This window comes from Octopus bimaculoides, chromosome 3 (genome assembly GCF_046866305.1).
Source record: "Octopus bimaculoides isolate indiv1 chromosome 3, ASM4686630v1, whole genome shotgun sequence".
NCBI lineage: Eukaryota > Metazoa > Mollusca > Cephalopoda > Octopoda > Octopodidae > Octopus > Octopus bimaculoides.
The window spans coordinates 89894360-89914804 of NC_142930.1; the positions used below are offsets into that span (position 1 = coordinate 89894360).

A 20445-nucleotide genomic window follows, 5' to 3' on the forward strand; every position below is an offset into this window, starting at 1 on the left:
TCTTCTCTAAGCCTAAGAAGTTCAAGAGCCAGTGTCTGATGTAGAAAGTCATGGTGACAATTTTGGATAATAACAAACATGTATTTTCTTTGATTTTCTGGAATGCAGCAGTATCATGAACTGTGGTACAGTGAGGCATACTTAGAAATGAGGAGGATGTGACTAAATAAGACTCCATAACGGATTCACATTCACCATGACAATGTGCTGCAACCACATCATCTTTGGTAACAAATTACACTATCAGCAAACTGAGCTGGTCAGTAGTCTCTCATTTACCATTCCACTCAGATCTTGGTACCCTCAAACTACTAACTATTCTGTCTAATGAAAGAAGATCCAAGAGTAAAGTTCAACGATGGCACAAATGCATCATTTGAAGGAGACTAAATTAGATCATACTTCTGTATGAAAGAAGAGTTGCTTAACTAAATAAAAAGTGCAGTCTGAATGACTTGTGTGAGCAAATAAAAGGAAGTTATGTCCAATTTTGCATTAATTTCAGTAGAACCCACTAATTACACTAATTAGAGGTTAAAGTAACCTAAATAAACCTATTTGCATATTTAGTACTTTCCTTTCTGGCTCTTTACTTTCTGAGTTCAAATTTCACTAAGGTTGACTTTGCATTTCATCCTTACAGAGTTGATAAAATAAGCACCATTTCAGCAGTGAAATTAATGTAATCAACTAACCCCACTCGCGTAAGTTTCAGGCCTTATGCCTATATTAGAAACTACATTTAACTACTACTTGCTTGACAGTGAGGCTGAACACTAAATTACAGGTGTCTTAACAGTATTGTGTTTTGTTGCTATAACATATTATAGAATATACCTTTTACCCACCAATATTTATTAGCAAGCCAATAATGTAATGTTCAAGTGTATTGCCACAAAGTCCTGAATGTGCAAATTGGTCTATACAGCTTACTTTAAACTTCAGATAAAGCTGTACATAGTTGCTGACTAAACACACCATATGTACAGCTGCTCTTGCTTTTGTTTTTTTTACATGTTTACTTTCTCCTAGAAGGCAGTTCTAATGAGAACTACTAATGAGAACTAGGAATCCTTCATTTGGAGGAGGTGATCTTCTGTCAGATGATGAAAAGTTAGAATGTCATCATCTGTGACATCCTTCAAGTAGGTTGGGGTACGTTCTACAGTTTGGGCATCCACATATTTTAACCATTGGTTTCGTGGTTGTTGTGTAAAGCTTCACATTTGTTAGAAGTCTCTTTAGCAATTTGTGTTGCTTTTTGCATTTGATAAATTTATGTGTTTTCGGGATGTTATTCATTTTTGGGTATCTAGTTAGTAAAGGAAGATTTTACACAATAGTGTTGTATGCCTCATTGTTTCTAGGATTGTGAGTTGATATATAAAGTAGTATGTTGAGATGAGGCGCGGTGTTATGTTTTGTTGTCCTTAGTGTTTCTTGCATCCTTAATTCCATCGCCTATAAGCGAGGGTGGATATTGTCTTTCAGTTAGTGTTGTTCTGAGGTCTTGAAGACGAAGGTCCCAAGTAGTTCTATCAGACACTATTGTGCAAATCCTTTTTGCCAAATTATAGCGGTATTTATTTTGATGTGTTTCAGGTGGCATGAGCTAAAAAGAAGATATTGTTTCGAGTCCGTTAGTTTACAACAGATGTCAGTTATAATTTGGTTGTTGACTTTTTTTTGTCATAATATCCAAAAATGAGAGCTGTTCTTTGCTATATTCCATTATGAAATGAATATTATAGTTTATATCAATTTGTGTTGATTTGAATTCCAAAAGTTTATCAATGGTCTCCATCCAAATGATTAAACAGTCATCCAAGTATCGTTCCAGTTTTCTCTTATATAAAGGTGAAATGGATAACCATATTTTTGCAGTGATATATGATGAATTCAATATAACCCACTATTAGGTTCGCTAGAACAAGGGGTGCTTTCTGCATTTTTGACGATAGTAGGTGTCATCAAATAGGAAATAATTGTTCTGAAGTATAAATTTTCAAGATTCAATGACAAAGACCTGATTTATGCATTCAGGATATATTTTTCCAACCAGAATTTTATTGCTTTTATTCCATAATCATGTGGGATGTTGGTGTAAAGATTGATAACATTGAAAGAAACCAATAATGCCTTTTCATTAATTGGTTTTGGTAGGAATGGACTGAAAGCAATATCTCCTTTTTAGCTCTTGCCACCCAAAACACATCAAAATAAATATCTACTTTAATTTGGCAAAAAGGATTTGCACAATAATGTTTGATAGAACTACTCAGGACATTTATCTTCAAGACCTTACAACTGAAAGACAATATCCACCATAGATGATGGAATTAAGCGTGCCAAGAAATTAGACATGACAACACTAAGAACAACAAAACATAACACCACACCGCATCACAAAACACTACCGTATATATCAACTCACAACCCTAAAAGTAATGAGGCAAGCAACACTGTTGTTCAAAATCTTCCATTACTAACAAGAGACCCAAAATGAACAACATCCTGAAAACACATAAATTTATCAAATGCAAAAAGCAACACAAATTGCTAAAGAGACTTCTTACAATTGCAAAGCTTTACACAACAACCACGAAATCAACAGTTAAAAAATGTGGACACCCAAACTGCGGAACATGTTCCAACCTACTTGAAGGCCCAGATTTTCTTTTCAAACAAGGAGAGATGTTCACAATTAAAACCAACTTCACTTGTGCCTCTGAGAATCTAATTTATGTAATAACCTGCTTAGGTTGTGGATATAACTATATAGGACAGACAAGTATGACATTGAAACGGAGAACCACTGTACATAAAGAGCAGATCTGATTCCTGCAATACAGACAGATTTCTTTTAGTGAACACATAGAGATGTGCAGGTAGCATCAAACCAAATTTCAGTTTTCCCTTCTATCAGTGCAAAGCTTCAATTTCTATACAAGAACGTTTAAATAAAGAAAATTTATTTATCGAAAAATACAGAACACATCTAAATATGCATACGTAACCAACTTTCATCTCTATTCATATTTTAATTCACTATTACGTACCCATCACGGTACATATTTCTCCACACCACTCTAGATTTTGACTTCTTGTGTATATTTATTCCCCACGCCCACCCCCACCCCACAGAAAGAGGAACAATTATCTCCCCTGTCCACAATAATAACGATCACCAATTATTTCCTCTTAGATTTTTACACAAAATGTAAATTGTGTGCGTTTTCCTTCTTTAATTTGTTATCTATATCTACCTCTCTCTCTCTCTCTCTCTCTCTCTCTCTCTCTGTATATATATATATATATATATATATATATATATATATATATATTACATCTCACCAGATGAGGATAATCGAAATTCCTCCCTTTCGGTTACTATATATATATATATGTGTAGTGAGAATTTACAATAAAGCAAAAGACGAAGACGGGTGTGTAAACAACAAACAAACATATTAGTTTAACGCTCGGGAAGTGAGAAAGTCTTTTATGTTTCCACGCACACACACACACATACACACACTCACATATATATATATATATATATATATATATATATATATATATATATATATATATATATACATGCATAACTCTTTTGGGAGCAATAAATCTGGAAGCATATTAAGTCATAGATAATAGCATGTGGTTATTAGGCTGAAAATCTTTTCGGAGAGAAAAAGTAGAAAATTATTTGACTGGCAGAATGCTCGTCATGTCTACAGGATATGTGGGTTCATGTCCAAGGGGTAGCCTACTTTTTTCTATCCAAAATTTTCATGTATTATTATTTATAACTTTATGTGATTCAAAGCCCACTGTTCCCAAAAAGAATTATTTCACAACATTGTGTGTGTGTGTGTGTGTGTGTGCGTGTGAGAGAGTGTGTGCTTGTGTGTGTATACACATGTTATATATATATATATATATATATATATATAACATACAGGCACACATCTATGTGTACACATAAAAATTTGAATATTTTATTTATACAAACACATTTTTTCATACACATATACAAGAACTTATATGTTTATATATACACATACATACATATAATACATATATACATACATGCATACATATATGCATGCACACATACATGCATACATACATACATGCATACATACATACGTACTGATAAATAGACACATACAAAGAGGTCCACAAACTCAAATGTGTTAATGCTCAATATTTCTATATTAAGATCATATATCAAATATTAAATCATAGTTCTAATTCTGAAGAGCTATTTCAGTGTTAAATATTATTTGTTGTTCAATAGAAATAATAATTCCCTTTTTTATTTCTTTTCATTTTGTTTTTATTATATATTGTATCTTTCAATTACAAATCAGCTTAATAGGGTAATATCTGACACAGTCTTACTTGATATTCATTTATTTTTTGCTGAATAATTTCTGTTTTCTTTGTTTTTTTTTTTCAATCTTATATTTATACTCCTGGATTGTCAGCATGTAAATAGAAACCACATGATAGTATGAAAGATATTTTTGCTAGAGAAACAATCAAGTCACTTATTATTACTATTACCACCACCATCACCACAACCACGACCATCGTCATCATCATTGTCTTCATTATTATTATTATTAAAATCTCTTCCAGGACTTACCCAATTTGGGAATATGTTTTTTCTTTTACTTTACATAACATATTTAATTTTTGTATTTTTTTCCTATGATTGCAATCAGTTAAATGAAAAAGGTGTTTCATTAATGTACTGTTGATAAGTTCCTTTACTGTGTTAGGAAATAACTGAAAAGTATACAAAAGAATATAAAGAATTTTGTTAGATTTACTGTACATATGTGTGTGTGTGTGTGTGTGTGTGTGTGTGCGCGCGTGTTTATGTATATGCATGTATATGTACATATATTTTTATCATATATATGTATGTCTGTGTGTGTGTGTGTGTATATATATATATATATATATATATAATTCTATTTTGGAATAGTGAATCTTGAAGCAGATAAACCTATAACTAATATAGGTTCAAGTTCCCCAGGCAGCATTCAGTTTTTTTCTATCCATGGGCATTATTGATCCAATATTTATATGCTATTATTAACAGCTCTATCACCTTCAAGATTAACTGTACCAGAATAGAATTAACTCCTGTTCTCTTGAAGGTTATAAATTCATTTGTCAACAACACATATATGTATAGAAAATTAACAGTATTACTTATATTTGTGTGTGTGTGTATATATATATATATATATATATATATATATATATATATATATATATATATATATATATATATATATAAAAACAAATAGTAAATGAGTATATGCATATATACGTACAGGTATGTGCATACCGACATCCACCTGTATGTATAGGTCCATATCTGGGTACAGGACATTGCAAACAAACGTAGACGAGAACACACGAGCCACATAGAGAACATTCTACTTCATCAGCTACCCACGTTTTAACACCGGCGTTTCGACGAGCTTCGGGCAGGACGCATCGTTAAAACGGCTCGTCCCATGGATCGCAGATTAAGTTTGTATACGCAAATTAAATCTAGCCATGGAGGAATGTAGTGGCGGACAAAAAACAAGACAGGAAAACAAACAGAAAAGGCTTTACGGCCAGACGAGAAAAATTATGTGTGTATGAACGCGATGAGGCACGGAACCGAGAGAGACAAAATGGTGGCGTGCGTTGCTTGGCGAAAGCCAAGGAAGGAAAGGATTATTGACCAGAAGCATGTGACCATGCCGGTGTAAAGGGAAGAGAGAGAGGAAGTAGAAGAATAGGTGAGCAACGAGAGGAAATACGAGGGGGAAAAGGAGATACGTAGTAGTAACAGAGGAAGAACAAGAGGGGTAAAGCGAGATACGTAGTAGTACAGAGGAAGAACGAGGGGGGAGGGAGAGAAAGGAAAGAGATAGAGTAGCGTCGGAGGATAAGTTTACGAAAACTACTTACAATTTTTGTGAGACGCTGCGTTCAATCATGTAAAAACAAATAGTAAATGAGTATATGCATATATACGTACAGGTATGTGCATACCGACATCCACCTGTATGTATAGGTTCATATCTGGGTACAGGACATTTCAAACAAACGTAGACGAGAAAACACACGAGCCACATAGAGAACATTCTACTTCATCAGCTACCCACGTTTTAACACCGGCGTTTCGACGAGCTTCGGGCAGGACGCATCGTTAAAACGGCTCGTCCCATGGATCGCAGATTAAATTTATATATATATATTTAATGGGTCCATCAATATTGTCTCCGCTATAACCATGGAGCCCTAGTAATCTGTTACAGCACTTACCAAGTAGACATAATCGTTTAGATCACTTGTGGATTGAACCCCCATATTTTGTGTATGTATATATATATATATATATATATATATATATATATATATATATATATATATATATATATATGTACTCTTTTACTTGTTTCAGTCATTTGACTGTGGACATGCTGGAGCACTGCCTTTAGTCGAACAAATCGACCCCAAGACTTATTCTTTGTAAGCCTAGAACTTATTCTATTGGCTCTTTTGCTGAACTGCTAAGTTGTGGGGACGTAAACACACCAGCATCGGTTGTCAAGCGATGTTGGGGGGGGGGACAAACACAGACACACAAACATATACATTCACATATACATAAATATACATTTATACGACGGTCTTCTTTCAGTTTCCGTCTACCAAATCCACTCACAAGGCTTTGGTTGGCCTGAGGCTATAGTAGAAGACACTTGCCCAAGGTACCACGCAGTGGGACTGAACCCGGAACGATGTGGTTCGTAAGCAAGCTACTTACCATACAGTCATATATATATATATTGGGCCGGCAACTAAGTTTCTACTGTTTTTTTAAATTTTGGAATTTATTGCGTTTTTAAATTTTGGAATCTATTTTTTTCAAGAATTCTATTTTTGAATCTATTTTGTTTTTATCTAGTTAATTTTTGTTAATTTTCAGATCATTAAAATGGAAGGTCAAGTTAAGAAAAACGAGCACTTTCGACACCTACTTCTTTTTGCTTTTAAATCAAGGTTTTAAGGCCGCAAAAGCTGCTCGTGGCATTTGTGCTGTGTATGGATAGGGTGCCATAGCTGAAAGAACCGCTCATGATTGGTATGCCAGAAATGGAAATTTTGACCTCAAACACGCACCTCGTTCTGGACGTCCAGTTGAGTTCGATGAAGAGCGATTTAACCAACTTTTTGCACGAAAATTCTCGTCAAACGACAAGAGAACTGGCAGAGAAAATGGAATGCTCCCACACTGCAATAGAAAAGCATTTTCACTCGATGGGAAAGTTTCAGAAGTATGGAGCATGGGTTCCGCATGCTTTAAGTGACAACAACAAAAACCAACGAGCCACAATCTCTGCTGGTTTGCTTGCTCGTCACCGCTCAACTCATGGACACAAGACAACGATTTCTTTACCCAATTGTTACTGGCGAAGAAAAATGGTGCCTGTACATCAATATGAAGCAGCGATAGGAATAGCTTAGCCCCTGTAAACAAACGACACCGCGCGTGAAACAAGATCTTTATCCGCGTAAAACTATGTTGTACGCATGGTGGGACTGGGAAGGGATTATCCATTACGAATTGCTTGGACGGAACCAAACGGTCAACGCGAAATCTGTGTTCAACAGATGGAACCACTCAACACGGCTATTCAAGAGAAAAGACCTAATCAGCAACGTGTGTTACATCCAAAATGACCAGCCTACCTTCTGGATCCAGAAAGACTGTACTTAGCTGCACGTTATTCATACCTCATGACTTTTAAACCTAAGGTCGTCCAGAAGAAAGTTTGTTTCCATTTCGACCTCAGGCCACGCGTATTTACACACCCTAGCTTAATTTCCATAGTAAAGTATATTTACTTACATTTTAATTTTGGGGAGGAGCTGCAAGAATTCAGCTTCCTCCCTAACTTTTTTCTTTTGTGGTGTAGCCGCTGGACTGACCATAAAGGTTCTACCGGCCATCTCTTGACTTACATCTGTTAAGTCATCAAAATACCTTCCTTTTAGTTCATTGAATAATCTAACATCCATCCTCGCAATTCAAATGTGAGGCGGCATGTCCGTATTGTCTTTATAAACCCTAGCTTTGTAATGAGCTCTAATCACTCTTGATAGTACCTCATTTTTTTCATTAAAGGCCACAATTTTTTATTGCGCCTTGAGATGGGGTTTGGTAATGGGTTTTAACAAGAGGATGGTGTGGGGAGATTTTTCGTGTGTGTATGGCATTGGCTTATTTGTTTTCTTTGTATGGGGACGGGAGTCTGGGGCTTGGGCCTTTTTCCTCTTTTGGGTTTTAACCACGGTAAATTCCATTTCTTCATGCGTTTTGAGTTGTATTTTGTGTTTTTCTTGTGTCTTTTCAGTTTTTGTTTCTCTTTTTCTCCCGTCTCTAGCGTTTCTTTTGGTGGAGAGGCTTCACTATTTTTTACTTTAGGTTTGCATTCAGAGCGGACGTGGCCCTCTACTGCAATTCTCACACTTAGCCCCTTCGCTATAAATATCCTATCGGGCAGCCCTTCTAGTACTTCTGGGGTGGCTGCAACCACATTTTCGGCCTCTTCTTCATCTGTAAAATAGACATTTTTTCCTCCATATCATAAATTATAGCTGCTGCTGTCCAAATTATGTCATATCATGCTGGTATTTCTTTTCCGGTAACTTTTGCCGTTCTTCTACCCAGATACGTTGGTAGTAAAATTATTTCCTCATTTTTTTTAGTGTTCTTGTTGATAACTCTTTCGCTGTGTTCTCGTTAGCAAACTGTGCTGCTATCGTGGCTTTCCTTCTACCACGTCCAACGTACACAATTTTATTCCAAATAGGTGCCAGACACCTTTCAATTATTTCCCTTTTACAAGATACAATTCTTTTTTTCTTTTAGGTTGTACGTTTTATAGACCACCGTTCTCGCAACTATGTTATGTAGAATTTCCCACGGAGGGAGCAATTTCGTATCATTTCTGTTCTTTTTACGAAATTTCTGTACTTAAACAATTCAGCCATCGTCACCTCTAGTGTTATCATATTCCTGCCCATGTTGGCAGAAAAATTGGGTTTTTCCTCGAACACTTGTTTTGTATTATCGGTTTCTTTGTTTGGTACCTTCTCCATTTCTGGGAAATCCTCCTTAGACATTATGTTGAATTCCATAATGTAATTTTACAAAAAATAAATTCCTTAAAAAGGAATACAAAAATATTTTTTGACAAAAAGATAATTTTTGCCCAAAATTATTGACAAAACTGATATTTTTTTTACCCTGCAAAGGGTAAAAAATCAAAGTGTTCAAATCACAAAAAGTTCAATAGCAGTTGTTTCCAACAAAAATTTTGCAATTTTCTGCCCTGCAGGGTGAAAATGACAGTTGACTGATTAACAGCAGTTCAAATTTCAACAGGTACAACAGAGTGCAATAACAAAGAAACATTAAATATTAACAGGAGATGTACCTAAGCAATGCAACTCTGATTGAATTTATAAAGCCATAGCTTTATGTATAATTCAGTCAACATGTTGACTGATTTGCACTAGTGGATCACCTGATCGAAGAAAATAATAAACTGTTAGCACTAAGCAGTGTTTAAGCTTGAGCAGGATTTAGGCTATTTTAAATATGTCTGTGATATATTTCAACTGCTAAAAGGCAAACACACTGCAGTTACCATGGAGAATATATTTCTCTTATGGTAAAAAGGTGTGAAAACACCCAGTTCATTCAGTGTCACCACCTATCTTTGCACTTGTCGATGTTTTAAAGCATCTATTACCTTATTTGGAAGCAAGTAAGGGTTCAGTACTAGAAGGGTATCCAGCCATAGAAAATGTGCCTTAACAAATTCCATTTGAACTATGCAAGTATGGAAAAGTGGATGTTAAAACAATGATGATGATGACACTGTTATATGTATGCATACATATATGTGTGTGTGTGTGTGCTAAGAAAAGCTGCTTCTGTGAAAAAAAATCTCCTCTTGTTTGGTTAAATTGAATTTTTCTAAAAGACTTGGGAAATCCTCAGTTTTAGAGTTGATGTACTGCAATGGAATAATTTGTAAAATATGTAATTAATTTTCAACTTTTCTCTAAAGCAAAACTTCATAACAGTGTCAAAGTTAGAATTAGTTGCTTCTAAATCACACGCCAATACTTTTCATGCGCTACTGTGTTCCAGTAAATTCCACTTTGAAATTCAAATAAAAGTAGTAGACTTTCTTGAAATTATGGATCAATTTAGCATTTTAAGAGAATTGATTTTTGATTTTGTCTTGAGTACTTTTCTGTCACTGCAAAAATTTCTCTCAAGTTTTCTTTAAAAAAAAACAAAAAAACCCACCATAAATGAACAAAAACAAGAATAAACTAAATTTTATCTGAATTCTTAAGGCATGTATTTTAAATATTGAAAGAATTTTTTAAATATATTTTGTGAGAATTAGCTACAATTTGGAACCTATTGCTTATGGCTTAAAGGAATTTTTATTTTTGAATTTTGAATAAATTCTCGGCTGACTTGAAGAAAATTTAGTTCTCTATCCAGTGTTATCTATCATAATTTCTAAAATGTTTTAGAACTGAAGTACTCTAAGTGTTCAATAAATCAGATATTAGTTGGTTCAGCTCTATATAATTACTCTGAAAACAGTGACTAACCATTAAATAATTATTTGAAATGATTTAGTTGTAGTTGACAATGGAAACCTAAATCCATTTAAGAGTCAATTTCCAAAATTCTTTTCTAATGCTATATTATAATATTTAATCAGCAATTTAGGCTTCTGGTTATTATTATTATTATTATTATTAATGATGATGGTGATGGTGATGGTGATGGTGATGATGATGATGATAAAAATAATAATAATATTATTATTATAATGGTTATTATTATTATTATTATGGTAGATTATTGGCTTTTAAACTGATTAACTTGAGTAATAAATAACTCATATCATCTCATTATGAAATAATCATGTTGTATTTTTGGAGTTGTACAGACAAAGTATAATTCTAAAAGTTTTATTCATGGATTTGTGTCTACTGCTATTCTGGTTATCATTTCTTATTTGATTGTCAAAACCAATACCTGAATATTGTGGTTGGTATTATGTTGAAAACATTATTCACATATAGGCACGACATATTGCACATTTCTCAACATTCACCACAGCTTAGATATCCAAGCATTGAAAAGAATGCACAATGCATTAGCATCACAAACATCATCAGTTGGGTTAGGAATTCAAATATCCACGTGTGAAATAACATCAGTATCAAAAGAAAATTAATGAGGAGTGCAATCATAAAATGAACCATTTTTATCATCATATTTTATTAACTGTTTTTTGTTAATTCATTATAGGTTCAGGTGCAAAATCTCTGCAATCTACCTTATCTTCTTGTCCATCATTAAATCTAACATTTGCATCATCTGGATTGGCATCCACCAGCTGAACTTCACCTGAAGGTTCTGTTTTTAATTGGAGAACATTTTCTTAAGAAAACGCTCCCACCAAGCATCATCCAAACAAGTTTAATTTCACCATTTGTTGTACAAGAGAAAAAATAATGAATCTTTAATGTAGAATGCTGTTCGTTGCTAATGATAAGAGTGATCTCATTGAACTAATTCCCACCTGGATATATAGAGATTCGCCATATTCCAAGCCAGTCTTCTGCAATCTGCAATTATGTTGTTCACATTGGTCATTCCTCTGTGGATTGCATGAAGTGCAATTCGATAAAAAGAATTCAAGACTTCCAAAGACAAAAAGGAGGTTTCTCAGTCACTATATAGACCAGCTAGATTTTCAGTTAATACAAATAATTGAGTCAGTAATTTAATTACTGTAATAGCAATGATGTTTGACCATAGGTGTGTGAATTGAATTGTGAGTGTGCATCAGCACAATACAAAATGAACCATTTTTTATATATATAAACGATTCCTTTGTTTCCATGAAATCACTAAATAATCTTTTCTATGGTTGAATCAAAATGTATTAATATGGCAACTTTTGGTAAAAAAAAAAAGAATATGTGAACTAATAAGCACGGACATGGTGGTGGTTAAAAAGATCATTTTCTAACTATGTGGTTTCAGGTTCAGTCCCACTATGTGACATCTTGGGCAAGTTTGTTCTACTATAGCCCTAGGTTGACCAATGCCTTGTGAGTAAATTTAGTAGACAGAAAGTATGTGGAAGCCCATTGTGTACACACACACACACACACACACAATCACACATACATATATATATATCAATCGAAGTGTGCTGTATTATATGTCCGTTAGTGTCAATCTTACCAATCAGTTTTACACTAAGGATTTAACGGAGTGTTAGGTACAGTTTGATTATATAACTCAACACTCATCAGAGGCAACGACTGCTCTCTATTGTTAGAGGTGCATAGACACATCTGTATATGCATGTGTGTGTGTGTGTGTGTGTGTGCCTTTGTCCTCACCACTTGACAATTAACATTGGTTTATTTACATTCTTGTTGTGGTTCCACAAAAGAGACTGATAGAATTAGTACCAGACTTAATAAACCCTTGAGGTTGATTTGTTCAACTAAACCCTTCATGGTGGAGCTCTGATATGGCCACAGTCTAATGACCGTACCAAATAAAAGTTAAAAGCTAAGAAGATGGTAAAAACACAATTATTACAAGAGCTGACTATCATCTCAACATCATGAATGCTAATAAATAAAGTTTTTGAATTTCATGTAGTGATAAAACTGACAGATGCCATTATGACAAACTTGTTCATGAATCTAAGGAGAAAGACTTGATAAAGCAAAACAAATTTCTGGAGAAAGCATCAGTAAATATTTTCTTTTCTAGAATGATACTTTATGTCATAAGCGTATTCAAACAATTCCAACTGCCAGCCTACCAGCTTATTATTTTTAACCTTTGGTTGATGTTTAATTCTGAACACCTTAATGTTTAATTCTGTAACACCTTAATCTATTAATAGTTGAAAAGGTTTTGCTAGTCTCCACTTTCTGACACTTTCAATAATGGCTGATGTTTTCTGTTCATTCAAAGATGTTTTTCTCTTTTGGTAGTTAATTTTGGTAGTTAATATCTGATATGGTCATCCCAGAGGCATCAGTTGTAAAGTACAAATAGTTTAAACTTATTTTTTATACCAAGTATTCCCTTAAGAAACACAAAATTTGAGACAATTGAAATAACATGTTTGAGCAGTGAATAATCAATAAAACTAACTTTATTTTAACTGAATAATGAGGAATCCATTTGGAATAAATTGAAAATATTCCAATCAACCATTGAAGTAACTTCCATTATTTTGGGGAAATGGATAGTTCCTTAATGCTTTTAACCTCCCTTGATCTCACTTTAGAATTTCATCAGAAATTTTGTATTCCAGAAAATGGACAGTTTCCATCTTAGCCCCATTTAAAGTAAGTTCATAGTCTTTGACCACCTAATTAAATTTATCTAAATTTGGATATGCTCCTCTGTTGCACATACAATAAAATCAACAATATAAGCATATAGTGCATTTAAATGTTTTACAACTGATAAAATAAGTCGAGTGATTTAATGTGGATGATTTAATGTAAATTATTTAATTCATTTTATCAGTTATTCCATGTAAGTAGTTATAGTATTCTTTGACTCCAAAGACATTTTACTAAATTGGATTTTCCATTATTTTCAAATACTGCAAAGGATAACTCATCAACTTAGGACTTGGTAATAACTGCACAAATAATTTCATTTTGAGATGTTTTGAGGTGTTATTTACCAAAACTGAGGTAGTGGAAGTGCAACCAAATGATTAAATCAGTTAATTTGTGAACACTCTGCTCTAAATTTATTAGGGTTTTTCACAACCAAAATGAGCACATATGGAGAAATACAATCTGTATTTATCCCCATTCCTTTCAATAGACTATAAAAACAAAAACAAAATATCAATTTAGAATAAAATTGACCAGAATTAGTAATAATTTTATAGTTATTACCAAAGCCCTAAATTTTTGAGGAGGATCCATAGGCATAGTTAATAGGCCAAAAATTATTGGTATAGCATCATTATATTCAATATTAACAATTTTGTGAAGAAACATAAAACTTTGCCCTAGCAACAAATGTACACAAAGATCATCCATTGTTGAAAATTTAATATTATTGTAAATATTATCGGCAGGAATAACATCAAAATTGTGAAGCTCTAATTACTTTCTTATGTGTGAAAGAAGCCATAGTGATTATAGAAGAAGTAGATTCAATAGGCAATTTCATATTAATAGCAAAAGATGTGTGAATAAAATTTTCTGTACTTCCTGAATCGATTAAAGTGCCAATGTCTACATTATTTATTGTAGTTGAAACAACTAACTTTTGAATAGAATCTAAAACATCTGAAATTGTTGTAATGTTGTAAAAATTACACTTATAATTATTATTATATTGACATAACTTTCAATTGCAAACCTTTTGCCAAATGAATGATAAAGATTCCTTGGTTGCGGCAGAGCAATCTTGTCATATATAAATCATGTTACAATACCTATGAAAACAATGTATGTATAATCCTTTTGTATAGCAACCAGGTGGAGAAAATCTTCACCTCAGATATCACATCAGTAAAATATTGTTTTACTTGTCAATTATTATGATTAGCATATTAGCATTCATTGAAATCCATTCCAATACTGGTGTTTGTTGAATTGCTTCTAACTTCAATTCACTTTTTTCAAGTAATCAATATAAAACTGTAACAAGGGTATTTCATTTGCCTTCCCCTCAGTATTTAATGGTAGATACACTTTTAAATCAAGAATCTTGGTTTAAAAGTCATGAGGTATGAATAAAGGTGTTGATGGCTTCTAATGCTTGCTGTTTACAAGCTGCCACCAATTGACTGGCAAACACTAAATTTAATGCCAAGAAAGATACCAGTTTATTACTGGTATTATATGAATTAATATTTTCATAGGGGTTTTAGAAGTGTAGTTGTTTATAAGATTTGCTGTAAGTTGCAGATACATTGCCGTTTGGCCTGCTAACATAAATGTGAAAATAATAGTTTTTTAATGCCTGTTTTCCCTTTAATATTGGATTCACATTTTGGCACAAGGCCAACAACTTTGTGGGAGGGAGAAAGTTGATTATATCAACCCCAGTGCTCACCTGATACTTATTCTATTGATCTTGAATAAAAGAACGGTAAAGTCGACCTTGACAGAATTTGAACATAAAAATGAGAGAAATGCTGCTAAGCATTTTACCATCATGCTAACAATTCTGTCAGCTCACCACCTAGTCTTTCTGTTAATATTGATGTTGAGCCACAAGGGGGCGTTAGAGTCCCTGGACCAACTGTTAATGTTTTACATAAAAGCCTACATGCTGTGCATCCTTCTCAGTACCTGCATCTCTGAGTTGTGAAATATGAAATATATATTGTTTTAATTACATCAACTCAGCATATTAGAATGACTACAAAAACGGAAGTTCACTCTGATTGTGCCATAGTGTGTTTGCATAGACAAAAAATACATCCATGATTTAATTGTCACCATTTCTGTTGTCATTTTTAATTGGCATTTGAACCAATATGTGCACACCTGGTCTAATACGTTTAAACATTACACACAAACACACAAATACATATGACAAATTCCATATCTCGCAATGGTGTTCTGTTCTCCATCCTTTCATTTTATTTCTATCTCATTACATTCTTGTTGTTTATCTCCTTTACCCTATTTATTTCATATTCTTCCTCTTTGGCTTTTATCATCTCTGCAGATCATAAGAAAATTTACTAATTTACTATGAATAAATAAGATTGTGCCATCTGTTAGTGAATAGAAAGACAATGTTATAAAAAGTTTAACAAATAATTCCTATTAGTTTATATTCCCCTTCAAGAAATGACTTTATATTCATTAGCTTCTTCATTGAATGATCTCCTCACCTATGAATGTTCAGCTGTGGATTCTTCAAACACTCATAGTCTGTCTATAGCAATGAAAATAAAACTACCAAAACATTTCTAACATTTTTCAGATTTTTTATCATTATCACGTCTTAGTTTTACGTAATAAACATAATAAAAGCATCAAGAGATTTTCTACAATTCTAAAGCAACACTTCTAAAAACAAAGCAAAACAAAACAAAACCAAAAAAACAAAAGAAAAAGAAAATGTACAGCCTTCAAAAGAATGGGGGGGGGGGAAATAATATCTAAATTGAAGTATTTTCAAATTATTAAAAAAATTGAAATGCTATAATTATGAATGCCAAAGTTTTACTCAAATATATTACCTTCACATTTATATTTGGATGCAACGACAAACATTTTATTTGAAGTTAGATATGTTGAGGTTTTCTTTCAGCCAACATTTGAATTGTGTAGTTATAGATATAGACATAAACTCACACAAGTGCTCACAAATACAAGCACAATATGCATACACACACACACATGTGCGCGCACACATACAAATACAAAACCATTTATTTAAACCTAAATGAAGCCTCAGTTGAATAAAGTATTTTTCAATCTTTTGTTCTTCCATACCTCTATGCATGCAATGTATGTGTACATGCACATACATATATACACATACACCTATACCAGTGCCACATGAAAAGCTCTCATGCTGGTTCCATGTAAAAGCGCTTGTGTGGTGCCACATAAAAGCAACCAGAACATTCTGTAAAGTGGTCAGCATTAGGAAGAGCATCCAGCCATAGAAGCCATTCCAAATCAGACTGGAACCTGGTGCAGCTCTTCAGTTTGCCAACTATGGTCAAGCTATCCAACCCATTCCAGCATGGAAAACAGACGTTAAATGATGATGATGATGACATAATTCATTTGTTCAATTGTTTTGTTTATTGTCTATTTTCCAGGCTAGCTTGGTTTACATGGAAAGAAACTGGGGTAAGATTTTATGGCCAACTGAACTTCCTGCTGTTAACCCTTACCTGTTTTCCAAGTAAAGGACAATACCCCTTTGTGCTACCAGTTGTCCCTCTCCTTGGAGTAATTTCACTTGCTGCCCATCCTGCTCCTCCCAATTTATTCCCACTGAACACATGCTTGTATCTGCCATTGACGAACCCCCTTTTTTTTTGGTCACTCACTATATCCACCCCTATGTTTCTCTGAACTCTGTCTCTGTTACTGTGTATCTTCTCTCATATTCTCACTTCACACCATCTCCCTACTTCTCATCTTTCTACAGTGTCATTATACCGTTGCTCTCCACCCATCTTTTTTATGTATTGCTGCCTATCACATTCTCTTCCCTGACTCATATATATTATCCTAATCTTCCTCCTAATAGGAGATTCACCATTGTTCGTGACCCCACTCATGACCCCCATTCAAAGCATTTACCTATATTTCTATCTATCACTCTCTTTTCGCACTTTCAAGAACCTACCCACTCAGTCATCCTTGATTCTCTGTTTGTCCCTATTACTCCTTTATCCATCTTCTTGTATCTTGAAGCTACGCTCTGAAACTTCATTTCCATCATCCTTTACCTTTCCTGGTGGTGCAGGCCCATAGGTATAATCTCAGGTAAATCCAGGCAATATTTTGGCAGTATTTTGAATGATGTGTTCATGTTGAAGTAATGAATAAATGGTTAGCTAGTATGTAAATGATCCACGTGAGCATAAAGAGTGAATATGACATACATCAAGATAAACAGAAATGGGTTGTGAGTTAGTGGATAGAAGAAGAGAAAGAGAGTAAAGAAAGGAATGGGAGAGGTGTTGGAAAGAATGAATGACAGCGAAAGTAAAGTAAAATCAAAAATCAAAAAATAAAAATAAAGATAAGATGCCTGTATAATTCTTTGCAAGCTATCCCTACTGACCACTGAACTAAATATTCTCTCTGACCATACCTAACCTAGAATTCATCTATCTCCTCCACTTTACCAAAACCTTAATGCCTGACCTCTCACTCCGAACGAACTCTTACAAAGAATAATCTTTTCTACACTAGGTACAAGACCCGAAATTTTGGGGGAGGGGGATAGTCGATTAGATTGATCTCAGTACGTAACTGGTACTTAATTTATTGACCCTGAAAGGATGAAAGGCAAAGTTGACCTCAACGGAAATTGAACTCAGAACATAAAGACAGACGAAATACCACTAAGCATTTCACCCAGCAAGCTAATATTTCTGCCAGCTCACCACCTTACTTACAAAGAGTAATACTGGCATCTTATCTTTACTTTCACTTTTATTTTACTCTGTATACTCATGTGGATCGTTTACGTACTAGCTAACCACTTATTCATTACTTCAACATGATCATATCACACAAAATACTGTCTGGATTTGCCCTGGATTTACCGAAGGGCCTATGCCTTCATGAAAGTATGGACTAACCTCCATACCCTCTGGAAGAAGACAAACTGTGAACTTTATTCTTCTGTCTATATTCTTCTATCTACTTTTATTCTTTATTATTTTATTCTAATCCTTATAAACTGTGAATTACCCTGTCTAGAACTTTCATACAAACTTGCCTTGTCTCTGATGACAGAATACCCAGTGTACGGACATGTTAACCTATCACTTGGGATACCCCAGAAACAGCTGTAAGACTTCAAATTCATCTTACCCTGATTAAATTATTCTAAATGACTTGAGATACTCATCCTGCCTTGGTTTTTGTTGTCCTTTTCCTGTAATAAATACGCACGCACACACAAACACATGCACACAAATAAATAAATAAATAAATATATATACATTTATATATATATATGTATAAATATATATATATAAATAAAAATTATATGTATATAAATAAATATATAAATATATATATATATATATATGTATAAATATATATATATATATATATATATAAATAAAAATTATATGTACATAAATAAATAAATATATATATATATATATATATATATATATATGTATAAATATATATATATAAATAAAAATTATATGTATATAAATAAATTAATATATATACATATATATATATATATACATGTATAAAAATTAGTCAGAGAAATGGCACATACCTGGATTCATGGAATGTATTTTCAAACTTCAAATCATGCTTATATTTACCTGATGAAAATGGGTTTTTTTCACATGATGTAATAACTCTATTTATCAAAAAAAAAAAAAAATGTTGGAAACAGTAGTAGTGAGTGAACCACTATCCATATATTGTTATTTGTTTTTGTATACATATAATGTATATCATCATAAATAAGAGTAAAAGAAAAACATTTTCTATGCCAATATGCTAAAATATAGACATTAGATCATCTAGCCACATACAATATTTTTCACAGTGAAATATATTGTATGTGGTTAGACAATCTACGGTCTATTTTTCGGCATATTGGCATAGTAAATTTTTTTCTTTTGCCCTTATTTATAATTGTTTATAATTTTCACCTTGAAAGGTATTTTAATATGCTGGCCATGGCTTGCGAAGACCTGTTGGGGCAAGCAAAAGCGAAATCATGATGGCACCTGTGCCCAGGATTGCCTTCCTGGCACTTGTGCTGTTGACACATGTAAAGACATTCGAGCAAGATCATTGCCAGTGCCGCTGGACTGGTTCCTGTGCAGGTGGCACGTAAAATACACCATTTTGAGCATGGCCATTGCCAGTACCGCCTGACTGGCCTTTGTGCCGGTGGCACATAAAAGCACCCACTACACTCTCGGAATGGTTGGCGTTAGGAAGGGCATCTAGCTGCAGAAACTCTGTCAAATCAGATTGGAGCCTGGTGTAGCCATCTGGTTCACCAGTGCTCAGTCAAATCGTTCAACCCATGCTAGCATGGAAAACGGACGTTAAATGATGATGATGATGGTGATGATGATGATAATATGTAAGAATACAAGGACTTTTTGAGTGAGGAGATGTTGTTTTTGTGCCAGGTGTTGAGAGACAAGTATTGCCACCTTAAACATTGGTGCCTTTTATATAGAGGAGATGCACAGCTAATCTACATTATATAAGGGTAGGTGGCGGTAGCAAGAAAAAAGTTAAAGCTGGTGGTGCTGAAATGTGACAGTTAAGTCTCAAGGTACAAAAAGGTGAATATAAGAGAGAATATAGACAGTGATTTGGAAGGAGGAGAAGGGTGTAATTTCATAAAAGTGTGAGTGGAAAGTAAGAGATCTTTAGAGATGGAGGTAGAAGCTCCATTCTCCGAGCTTTTCGGCGCCTCCAGTCCGACCCCTCCACCTCCCACATCTTCCCTAATCGACCCCTCCCCTCCTTCAAACGAGCCCACAACCTACGGGACCTCTTGGTCCACAGCTTCTTCCCCAACCCAACCTCCCAACCTGGCTCATTCCCTTGCTC

At 34.0% G+C, this 20445-nt stretch overlaps 1 long non-coding RNA gene across 1 annotated transcript in view; it reads right to left on the reverse strand.

Moving 5' to 3' along the window:
* LOC149136631 (uncharacterized) overlaps positions 1–9859 on the reverse strand; it is a 53600-nt gene extending 43741 nt beyond the window's left edge. The window contains exon 1 of the long non-coding RNA XR_016240918.1: positions 7934–9859. This is a non-coding gene — a long non-coding RNA (uncharacterized LOC149136631). The remainder of the gene's footprint in view (positions 1–7933) is intronic.
* Between the last annotated feature and the right edge of the window lie 10586 nt (positions 9860–20445).